Source organism: Urocitellus parryii, chromosome 8 (assembly GCF_045843805.1).
Source record: "Urocitellus parryii isolate mUroPar1 chromosome 8, mUroPar1.hap1, whole genome shotgun sequence".
NCBI classification, from domain to species: Eukaryota; Metazoa; Chordata; class Mammalia; order Rodentia; family Sciuridae; genus Urocitellus; species Urocitellus parryii.
Genome location: NC_135538.1, coordinates 118,207,596 through 118,220,251, shown reverse-complemented (window position 1 = coordinate 118,220,251; position 12,656 = coordinate 118,207,596). Strand labels below are relative to the sequence as shown.

At 37.9% G+C, this 12,656-nt stretch overlaps 1 pseudogene; it reads left to right on the top strand.

Moving 5' to 3' along the window:
• Positions 1 to 2,583: 2,583 nt before the first annotated feature.
• On the top strand, positions 2,584 to 4,001 carry LOC113175615 (protein cornichon homolog 4 pseudogene; annotated as a pseudogene).
• The last annotated feature ends 8,655 nt before the right edge of the window (positions 4,002 to 12,656 follow it).

Below are 12,656 nucleotides of genomic sequence, written 5' to 3'. Positions count from 1 at the left end.
GGTGTAACATGCATGCATACATAAAGTATAAAGTCAAATATGTGGACAGAGTCCAGTATCATTTCATTGCATTTCTGTTCCAAATCCACTCCATGTTGGTCTTCTTTGTGTTATTGGAACTGGACCTTGTAAACACTTCTTTGCCATCTGACACAATGTGATATTGTTGGTACAATGCACTGAATGGGCCACTGCAAGGCAAGGTAGTTCTGTTTCTTTCTTTTCCTTCCCTTTCCTTCCTTTCCCTTTTTTTCTTATTTTGGTACCAGGGATTGAACCCAGGGATGCTTAACCACTTAGAAACATTCATAAACTATATTTAAAAAATATTTTACTTTAGTTGTGGATGAACACAATACATTTATTTAGTTTATTTTTTAATGTGGTGCTGAGGATTGAAGCCTGTTCCTCACACTTGCATCAATAGTGAGCTAGAATCCCAGCACACACCCCCCCCTTTAAAATTTTGAGACAGTCTTTTTCTACATTTCCTACATTGCTTAGGGCATGAATAAGTTGCTGAGGCTGGCTTTGAATATGTTATACTCCTGCCTCAGATGCAAGGTTAATTGTAATCCTCATAAATGCTGGAATTACAGGCATGGGCCACCATACTGGGTTGTTTTCCCTTTTTGTTGCAACTTCTGGTGGTGTGCAGAAGGCCCACTTTTGGTGACATAGTAAGAAATGTCTGTATTGATATCTTTATCTGTATTTTTAGTCTCTGCCCTAGGTTCCTGAAAAGTGGTTTCTCTCCCTGATCCCTGAAAACATCTCCTAAAAACCTTGGAATTTCCTGTTTTAGATGAAAGGAGAGTCTGTTGTTATTAATAACCAGCCCCTTTCAGCCATCTGAGTTTATGTTAATAAGACAATATTTAGAAAGCTCCTGGGTCACCTCAGGATGGGGGCAGGTTGCCAAAGGAACAAATTTAATGAGTAAAAAATGAGAGCAGGGACAAAATAGAGCTGAAGGTTGAGTTAATTCATTCCAAGCAGTCAATGATTTGATCAATCATAATGACACAGTGAAATATCCATAAAAACATCGAGGGAGCTTCTGAGTTGATGAACAACAATGTATTCATGTTTCTGGGGGTGATGCCTCTTAAAATCCATCACAGGACAGGTATACCTGTTCTCCAGGCTTTTTTGGGCCTCACTATATGTGCATACATGTCTTCACTGTATCCTTTACAAGATCTTTTATAATAAATTGGTTAGTAAAGAAAGTTGTTTCGGTTGGTTTTCTGAACCCTTCTAGAAAATGGCTGTAGAAAAATCACCCAATCTGAGGGTGGACTTGGGAATGGAGGATGGGCATTAGGAATGAGATAAAAATTTAGGATACTAGAAAAAAGGCTCTAAAGGAGAAATGTGCCTGTTGGGATGTGGAACAATAACTTTTGAACTGCTCCTGACCTGGACAAAGAATCTTAAGGAACAGAAAGAGACCAAAGGTAAAAATGCTCCTGCCGCAGTCTGGCTGGGCACAATTCAGGAGCCACTTGTCAAAAGAAACAAACTTTATTTTTAAAACTACAAACGCCAAACAAAACAGCTCCTCAGGAAAAACCCTCAGAGCCCAACTGCCACCACCGGCTTCCACAAGCCTCTCCCCACACAAACCACACCACCTCCCACAATCCTCCTGCTCTTGAGGCCGATTGGCTGGGTCGCGTGGGCGGAGCCAAAGAATTCCCCCAATGAGCAGTTCCGTAGTCTGAAGGGCAGGGAAACAGCCCAATGAACATCACCGCAGAGGAGCCAATCAGCTAGATGTTGCTGGGGCCACTGTGAGCCAATCATCAGCCGGCAGCTGGGAGTTTGCTGGCAGCTGGAAGTTTTCTGGGGCCCCTTTGGCTGTGGCTCTCAACATGCTCCAAACAATCTCATAAGTTATTTTGTAAGTTTCCAGTTCCATATACATTTTTGGAATGCAGCAAAGCCTGAAGAAGATTTCAAAAGAAAGACACTACTAACCTCATGAAGCTAGGGGATAACATTTGATTGGATCGAACACCTGATCAAATATCAGATGAAAACAACATAGCAGACTAGTTTTCCTAATGGGAAACCATGTTACTCAATATTTTCCAGTCTCTAGGGAAGTCCTGTTCCTTTGGATCATATATTCTACCTTTGTATCCTATAAAATTACCTGACCTTAATCCCTAGTGGTGTGGTTCTTCTTGCTCTTGAGATTGGCCACATTATTCTCTGAGGGTTTCTATATTCACTTTTCACTTTCTAATGATGCTCTTCTTCTCTTTACTAAAGCCAAACACATCCTTATGTTCTTTTCTGTGATATGGGCAAGGGTATGAAAGTCCTGAGTAGAGGTTTTCTTTGCCACTGAGAGACTACATTGGACCTCCTTACAGTGACAGGAACTTCAGAAACAGGTGGATGACATGAGGAGCCATCTTGTGATTGTCATCTGAAGTCATGGGGAGCATACTTTTAAGACTGTGGAGTCCACTTAACCTGTGGGACTCTCTGCTAATTACTTAATTGAATTATAGGATCCCCAGATATATGCAAAGAATTGGTGTGGAAAACTCTAAACATTTGGTGTCAGAAATGTTGGAGCCGGGGTGTTATGAAAGAGAATACCTGGTGAGTTGGAGCATTACAGATCCATTTCAACCTTCCAGTGGGCCATGGTTCCATCTTCCTCAATGAATTCTGCACCTCAGTCTCATTGGGGACCCTTCCTTGGCTACTCTGCCTCAATCCAAGAGGTACTATCTTTTTCCTATATATGCCATTTCTGCATTCTTTTGAGCCTTCTTTTACTTCTTTCAGTAGTTAACCACTTTTCCCTAGTTGATTCTTTTTCTTTTTTCTCAGTGCTGGGGATTAAATTCAGAGCCTCAGACAGGAATAGGTCTATGTTAACTTTTCCTTGTTCAAATGATTTATGTGCTTTCTGGACTTTGAGAGAAGCATCTAAACTATAATAACTTAGTACCTGTTAAAGGAGGGTGCTGAATTGCTCACAGCATGTCCGAAAGAGTAATTGAGGCATTAATCAATTTAGTAAATGCTTAACTCTAACAATAACGTTATATAAATATGTTGATTTTTTGGTGGATTTTAAGTTTTTTCTATATGTAAATAGATTACTTGTCAGTTTGCTTCAGAATTATATTGTCTGACTTAGAATGTGATGACATTAATGCTAGATCATGTTGCTCAGAATTGTTTGGCCATACCATTGTCAGCATATTTTGCTTGTTTCATTTAACTGCTTCATCTTCCTTTTCAACTAACCTGTTACTACTTGGAATATAGATTGGTTCATTATGGTACCAAATGGCAACATGAGGGTGTTTGATTCAACAGAAATACAAAATTGAAGGCAACTGAAGTTGTTCATTAAAGAAGCCTTGATCAAGTTTGGCTTTCTGTTGGGAGCTGCCATTTAGAAATTGAGTGCCCTTTGACCTTGAATGATGAGAATGAGGAGATGTGGCAAGGCAGGCATGGGCTGAGTGTGTGTAAACTATGAACACTGAGCACACAAAGTGGCCTGAACCAATGTCGCTGAGCTGTTTGGGCTAGCCTCGCTCTGGTGTTTTTGCTTGCTCTGCTATGATCCCCATACAGCTCATGAGATAGGTATGACCTCCCCAGATGTCAGTCAACCTCCTGACAGCAGACATCACATAGGTAGACTGAACTCCCTGAAACCTGACCCCTTGCCTCATTTGAACGGCTTCTTCCCAATAAAAGGTTTCAGCATTCTCTCTCTCTCTCTCTCTCTCTCTCTCTCTCTCTCTCTCTCTCTCTCTCTCTCTCTCTTTCCATGGACCCCCTAAGGTTGGAGGAGCTGTCACAAGACCCAAGGTATTTCTATGTCTCTGTGTGATTATTTCATGCAGCCCAGTTCACCTGGAGTGAACCTACGTTTTTAGTCGTGAAATCTAACAGTTTCTATTTGTTTTGTTTCTTTATGTATCTTTACAGTATGATTTTTAGCTTTGATAAATGACTAAAGCCAGAGGAGCTGTGGTTGGAGTTAAGATACACTACAGTGGCATATGATCAACCCAAACTGAGTCAAGAGGACATACACAATTTATACAGATAAATTTCAAGCAGAGAAATAGAAGATACTATCAAAAGCCTCCTATGAACATCGATGTAGCAGTGTCCCTGTAGCATGCTCTTTTTAGGTCTTTAGGGAATAGACCGAGAAGGGCAATAGCTGGGTCAAATGGTGGTTCCATTCCCAGCTTTCCAAGAAATCTCCATACTGCTTTCCAAATTGGCTGCACCAATTTGCAGTCCCACCAACAATGAACAAGTGTACCCTTTTCCCCACATCCTCACCAGCACTTGTTGTTTGACTTCATAATGGCTGCCAATCTTACTGGAGTGAGATGGTATCTTAGGGTGGTTTTGATTTGCATTTCTCTGACTGCTAGAGATGGGGAGCATTTTTTCATGTACTTGTTGATTGATTGTATGTCCTCCTCTGAGAAGTGTCTGTTCAGGTCCTTGGCCCATTTGTTGATTGGGTTATTTGTTATCTTATTGTCTAATTTTTTGAGTTCTTTGTATATTCTGGTTATTAGGGCTCTATCTGAAGTGTGAGGAGTAAAGATTTGTTCCCAGAATGTAGGCTCCCTATTTACCTCTCTTATTGTTTCTCTTGCTGAGAAAAAACTTTTTAGTTTGAGTAAGTCCCATTTGTTGATTCTTGTTATTAACTTTTGTGCGATGGGTGTCCTATTGAGGAATTTGGAGCCCGACTCCACAGTATGTAGATCGTAGCCAACTTTTTCTTCTATCAGACACCTTGTCTCTGATTTGATATCAAGCTCCTTGATCCATTTTGAGTTAACTTTTGTGCATGGTGAGAGATAGGGATTCAGTTTTATTTTGATGCATATGGATTTCCAGTTTTCCCAGCACCATTTGTTGAAGATGCTATCCTTCCTCCATTGCATGCTTTTAGCCCCTTTATCAAATATAAGATAGTTATAGTTTTGTGGATTGGTTTCTGTGTCCTCTATTCTGTACCATTGGTTCACCCGCCTGTTTTGGTACCAGTACCATGCTGTTTTTGTTACTATTGCTCTGTAGTATAGTTTGAAGTCTGGTATCGGTATACCTCCTGATTCACATTTCCTGCTTAGCACAATTCACAATAGCAAGACTGTGGAACCAACCTAGATGCCCTTCAATAGATGAATGGATAAAAAAATGTGGCTTATATACACAATGGAGTATTACTCTGCATTAAAAAATGACAAAATCATAGAATTTGGAGGGAAATGGATGGCATTAGAGCAGATTATGCTAAGTGAAGCCAGCCAATCCCTAAAACACAAATGCCAAATGTCTTCTTTGATATAAGGAGAGTAACTAAGAACAGAGTAGGGACGAAGAGCATGAGTAGAAGATTAACATTAAACAGGGATGAGAGGTGGGAGGGAAAGCGAGAGAGAAGGGAAATTGCATGGAAATGGAAGGAGACCCTCAGGGTTATACAAAATTACATACAAGAGGAAGTGAGGGGAAAGGGAAAAATAATACAAGGGGGAGAAATGAATTACAGTAGAGGGGGTAGAGAGAGAAGAGGGGAGGGGAGGGGAGGGGAGATAGTAGAGGATAAGAAAGGCAGCAGAATACAACAGACACTAGTATGGCAATATGTAAATCAATGGAAGTGTAACTGATGTGATTCTGCAAGCTGTATACGGGGTAAAAATGGGAGTTCATAACCCACTTGAATCAAAGTGTGAAATATGATATTTCAAGAACTATGTAATGTTTTGAACAACCAACAATAAAAAATAGAATATCTGTGAAACACAAGTTCTAATATGACTGCTGTTGTTGTTGTTGATAGTAACATTATTTCTTTTACTTTCATAAGTATCATTAACAAATTATGGAGGATAATTGCAGAGCACCATTAGACTTTTCTTTGTTTATTGAAGGAAGATATTTTGGAAAATTATGGCATAATGAAAATATCATTGGAGTAATAATCAGAAGACCTATTTGCCATATGACTAAGCTCTTCTAAGCCTCAATTTTGTTCTCTATACATTGACAAATGTTTTTTCTGTTCCTGTCTCACAGCAGAGTTGCAGAGATAAAATACAAGTATAAACTTCTGCACTATCTTTACTCTGCATGTATGTGTATGCATTTAAAAACATAAAGTTACACTGTAAAAAAAAAGCCTACTAACCAAGAAAATCCAAGGACCAGACTGATTCACAGCTGAGTTCTACAAGACCTACAAGGAATAATTAACACCAGCACTCCTCAAATAATTCCATAAAATTGAAAAGGAAGGAACTCTTTCTAACTCATTCTAAGAAGGTGGTATCATCCTGATACCAAAACCTGACAGAGATATATCAAGGAAAGAAAGCTTCATATCAATATCCCTGATGAACATTGTTGCAAAAATTCTCAAAAATGGGTCCAGATTTGTGATTCCGTGGTAGAGCACTCACCTAGCATGAGTGATGTACTGGGTTTGACCCCTAGCACCACATAAAAATAAACAAATAAAAAATAAAGGTATTGTGTCCATCAACAATAAAAAGTGTTTTAAAAAATTTCAATAAAATTTTGGAAAATTGCATTCAAAAACATATTAAAAAAATAGTGCACCATGATCACGTGGGGTTTATTCCAGGATTGCAAAGTTGTTTCAACATATGGAAATCAATAAATATAATTCATAACTTCAATACACTTCAAGATAAGAATCATATGTTTATATCAATTGATGCTGAGAAAACATTTGACAAAATACAGCACCTTTTCACATTCAAAACATTAGAAAAACTAGGAATAGTAGCAACATACTTCAACATTATAAAAGCTACCTATGCTAAACTCAAGACCAACATCATTATAAATGGGAAAATGTTGGAAGCTTTCCCTCTAAAAACTGGACCAAGATAGGGATGCCCTCTTTCACCACTTCTATTCAATATAGTCCTTGAGAAACTCTGCCCAGATCAATTAGAAATATGAAAGGAATTAAAAGGATAAAATAGAAAAGAAGAACTCAATTATTATTTGTTGGTGACATGATTTTATACTTAGAGGATCTAAAAACTCCACCAGAAAACTTGTAGAATTAATTAATTCAGCAAAATAGCAGGATATAAAATCAATACCATAAATCAAATGCATTTCTATATATCAGTGATGAATCCTGACAGAGAAATTAGGAAAACTACCCCATTCACAATAGCCTAAAAGATATATACTTGGGTTTTAACTTAACAAAAGGTGAAAGACCTCTACAATGAAAACTACAGAACACTAAAGAAAGAAATTGAAGAAGACCTTAGAAGATGATCTTAGAAAGATCTCCTATGCTCTTGGATAGGCAAAATTAATATTGTCAAAATGGCTATACTTCCAAAGAGCTATATAGATTCAATGCAATTCCAATTAAAATCCCAACATCATTTCTTATAGATAGAAAAAGCAATCATAAAATTCATTTGGAAAAATAAGAGACCCAGAATTGCCAAAGCAATCCTTATCAAGAAGAGTGAAGCTGGAGGCATCATAATACAGGACATTAAACTATACTACAAAGCTATAGTAACAAAAATGGGATGGCATTTGCTCCAAAATAGACATGTAGACCAATGGCAAAGAATAGAAAACACAGAGAGAAACCCATATAAATATAGTTATTTCATACTAGACAAAAGTGTCATAAACATACATTGGATAAAATATAGCCTCTTCAACAAATGGTGCTGGAGAACTGGAAATCCAAATGCAGCAAAATGAAAATAAACTTTTATCTCTCACCATGCACAAAACTCAACTCAAAGTGGATCAAGGACCTAGGAATTAGTCCAGTAACCCTGCACCTAATACAGAAAAATGTAGGCCCAAATCTTGTCGCGACCCCTCGCCGGCGAGGGAAGAAACGACACAGGATTCTTCCTTCAGCAGTTTACTCATAATGAAAAGACAGGAACAAGAGAAGAAAGCGCGCGCGCCCGAGCGGTCGGTCTGCCCTAGCTTAAGTACCCAGCCTTGCCAATGAACCAGCACCACGTAGAAGAGTCTAATAGGTGCAGTGCAGCGGAAGCAGGCCAGAGCCCAGCCCACAGCCCAACAAGGAGTTGTTTAACAACTCTAACCGCTGAGTCATCAGAAGTAGGAAGCCAGCGCCATTTTCAGGGTGCGGTCGCCGGCTCCCAACAAAATCTTAATCAGGTTGAATTAGGCTTTGACTTCCTTAAAAAGAGTCCTAAAGTGCAAGAAATAAAATCAAGAATTAAATGAGATGAACTCAAATGAAAAACCTTCTTCTCAGAAAAAAAACACAACAACAAACAATGAGGTGAACAAAGAGCTTACAATTTGGGAGCAAATTATTGCCACACACATGTCAGATAGAACACTAATCTCCAGAATACATAAAGAACTCAAAACTCTTAATACAAAAAAAAAACCCAAAATAAACAAATCAACAAATGGACTGGAGCTTAACAGATACTTCTCAGAACAAGATATACCTTCAATGAACAAATATGTGAAAAAATGTTCAACACCTCTAGTAATTAGAGAAATGGAAATCAAAACTACTCTAATATTTCATTTCACACCAGAGTGGCAGTTGTCAAGTATACAGACAACAATAAATGTTGATGAGGATGTGGAGGAAAAGGCACACTCATACATTGTTGATGGGACTGCAAATTGGTGCAACCACTATGGAAAGCAGTGTGGAGATTCCTTAGAAAACTTGGAATGGAACCATCATTTGACCCAGCTATTCCACTTCTCAGTGTATGCCCAAAGGACTTAAAATCAGCATACTACAGTGATACAGCCATATCAATGTTCATTAGCAGCTCAATTTATAACTAAACTGTGGAATAAACCTAGATTCCCTTCAATAGATAAATGGATAAATAAACTGTGGTATCTATATACACACACAATGGAATATCACTCAGCATTAAAAGAGAATAAAATCATGACATTTGAGGCAAATGGATGGAGCTGGAGAATATCATGCTAAGTGAAGAAAGTCAGTCCCAAAAAACCAAAGGTTGAATGTTCTCTCTGATAAGTGGATGCTAATCCAAAACAGGGAGGGGGGAGGCATGGGGAAATGAAGGAAATTTGATTGGGCAAAGGGGAGGGAGGGTTGGGAGGGTTTATGGAGGCAGGAAAGATTGTGGAGTGAGATGCACATCATTAACCTAGGTACATGTAACTGCACTTAAGGTGTGACGCTACATTGTGTGCAACCAGAAAAATGAAAAGTTGTGCTGCAATGTGTACAATGAATCAAAATGCATTTTGCTGTCATATATACCTAATTAAAATTTAAAAAAAGGATACACTACAGTGAACAATTAAGGAGTCAGTGACTACTTACATTGTCCTGAGAACCATGACCATAGCAGTATATAATTTAGTATTTGAACAAGAAAATATTTTTACCATATAGAGTATTTAAAAAACAACAGAAAAAATATTACTTGTTGTTGGGATTTTTAGCCCTCCTGCCTGCTGTTTCCTCCTGACCTGTGGGAGAGATGGGGAAAGCATGCCCCGACCAGGACAAACCAAGAAAGGAAAAGGTCACCCAGCCCTCCCTCACTGGAGGACAATCAGAGGCTCCAGGGACATCAGTCAAAGCAGGATCTCGTTTAATGAGAAAACACACACAGCTAATATAATGTACAGGAGCCAATCAGGATAAAGGTCAGCAGTGTGGGAAGGGTTCATGTGTATACCCATTCTACAGGCAGTAATGGGAGGCACAAGCTGTCCACGAGGGTGGAAGGTTTCTGAGCCTATCCTAGAGGTTGTCTGATTTTTCATCACCACCCACAGCACTGCCTCCTGGCGGATTTCCATGTGCTATCTTAGCCACATGTGGCCCCAGGACCGGGAAGCGTTCTTTTCTGATGCAACATGCCCCACATATTACATCATGTCCTACAACTTGTTATATCCCCCCCTTCCATTTAGGATTTATCTTTATGAACTACATTATTTTTGAAGGAACTACAGGCACACTTCCTTTGAAACACAAAGGATGGTATGCAGATAACATTATTTTATCCATACAAAATAGAAGTAATCTTTCTAACAAGTGGACCAGCTACCCAATCCCAGAGAGAGTGCTTAACATCCTCACTATTGGTAAAGCTTTGTTAACATTGCTCTAATTTATAAGTTACCTAGGTATACACATTGCAATGAGTTTCTCTTGGAAAGTTATACTGATCAAGGTATCAAATTGTTTTTCTGAGCTTTTTAGTTTTGTTGTAGGGGACATGTTTTATTTACAGAGGAAGACTTTTTTTTGGCTACATTTATTATATTCAAATCCATGGTGTAGATCCTTGAAACCCTGTTCTCTTTGTTTTAAAGCAGAGATCACTTCTCCAGAATATTCTTGGTGCTTCTCTATAGGCCCAGTTTCTTCAAAGTCTCCCAGACTTCAGAAGGGAGTGTGAACATAACCCCTCAGACCAGCTCCACTTCACTGTCCACATAGATTGGCTGCTGTAGGTCCTTGTTTGAGCAGTTCTACTCAGTCTCTGGTTGTTTTTGTCATGGTTTATTCCTATCTTAGAACTAGCTCAGTATTATTCAAGGTATCCATTCTTTGTGTTGTGAAGGAAAATTATTTAAATCATAATAAGTTTAATAAGTTGGGTTTTTTTGTCCTTTCAGTGTCATACTGGAGCATTAATAGGCTATATGTATTACCTATATGTATGTGTACATATGTGTTTATATTTGTACATATATTTTCTTTATCTATCCATCCATCCATGGACACCTAGGTTGATTCCATATATTGGCAATTGTGAATAGTGTCGCAAAGAACATGGGAGTTCATATATCTCTTTGCCACACTGATTTCCTTTCCTTTGGATATATTACCAGTTATGGGATTGCTGGATCATAGCATCTTTAATTTAAATTGTACTTTTTATTGCACAATAACAATTTGTTCATTTAAATACTCTGTGAATCAGCCTAGAGTAACACTGATTCTAATACTGATTATATAATTAAATAATTTATTTGATTTCTATACTTGTCCCAGAGTCTTATTTATTTAATATTTTAGTATCAGAAAATATTTATTAAAAATTTCTTGCCCCTAACTAGTGTAGTATGTGATACTGAATGACAATTCAGTAAAAATAGAGGGAAAAAGAAAGAAAAACATCTAAATGAGTAAATGTGGTTTGATTGAGGAATAAAATCCATATATCTACAATTTTCTTTTTTCCCATTTTTATTGGTGCATTATAATTATACATAATGGTGGGATTCATTGTTACATATTCACAAATGCATGTGATATAACTTGGTCAGTATGGTTCCTCAGTAAGAAAGATATTTATGACTATGAAAACTATACAGTATTTTATTGCTTTCAATAGATTGATTTTATAAAAACTTTTATACTAGTTGTAAGTAGAATATTTTTATATTAGGAAATTTTTATGATAAGCACTTTACAAAATATCTTTTTATTAATTTGGAAATATGAAACATTGAAATATAAGTTGCAACATACCCAAATATTTTTCCCCTGTAGAATTGACAAGAAGAGTAAAGAGAGGAAGAGACTTTTCTGGATCATCCCCACAGGACTGGAACTCAGATCCTCTATTCTAACTTGAAAGCTGCTCATCTTATAACCATGGACCCCATTCTCATTCCCTTACCTTGGTCTTCCCCATAGCTGAGTACCTTCCAGTTTCCACTTCATCACAAAGTCCTTGGCTAATGTTTTCTTTGCCTCATTCTCTGTATGGACCTTTGCTTTTTGTCCATCACCTTTTCCACTCCTTTCTGACTCTCTCTGACTCAGTGAGGAGGACATCTGATGGGAAGCAGAGTTTTTTAGCAGAGGGAGAGAGACTCTCAGAAAGGCCAAGGGATGTTTGGGAGAGTTAGTTTCTGTTCTCAAGAGTCATCATCCCCAAATGGCTTTTTTTTTTCCTTCTTTGGCACCTCCTGTGTGTCCTTTCACCAAACAAAGCTCTGGAGAACATCAGAGTCTCTTGGGTGAAGTCCAGACTAGACATATGATCATTAGCTCTGAGGGAGTTCATTAATCTTTCACTTCCACTGTGTCATTTATTTTTTCTTCTTTCTTTCCTCTACTGTTCTTTTTTAATTGATTTTATTTTTTTAAATACATGACAGTGGAATGCATTACAATTCTTATAACACATATAGAGCACAATTTTTCATGTCTTTGTATATAAAGTATGTTCATGCCAATTCATGTGTTTATACATGTACTTTGTTTTTAAATTATAATTCCTATTACACATATATACCAAATTTTTCATATCTTTGTATACAAAGTATGTTGACACCCAATTTGAGTCTTCATACATGTACTTTTTATTATGATGTCCATCACATTCCACCATCCTTGCTAATCCCCTTCCCCCTCCTTTTCCCTCCCACTCCTCTTCCCTATCTAGAATTCATCTATTCCCCCCATGCTCCTCCTCCCTACCCCACTATGATTCAGCCTCCTTATATCAGAGAAAGCATTCAGCATTTGCTTTTTGGGGATTGGCTAACTACACTTAGCATTATCTTCCCCATCACCATTAATTAACCTGCAAATGCCATGATTTCTGAGTAAA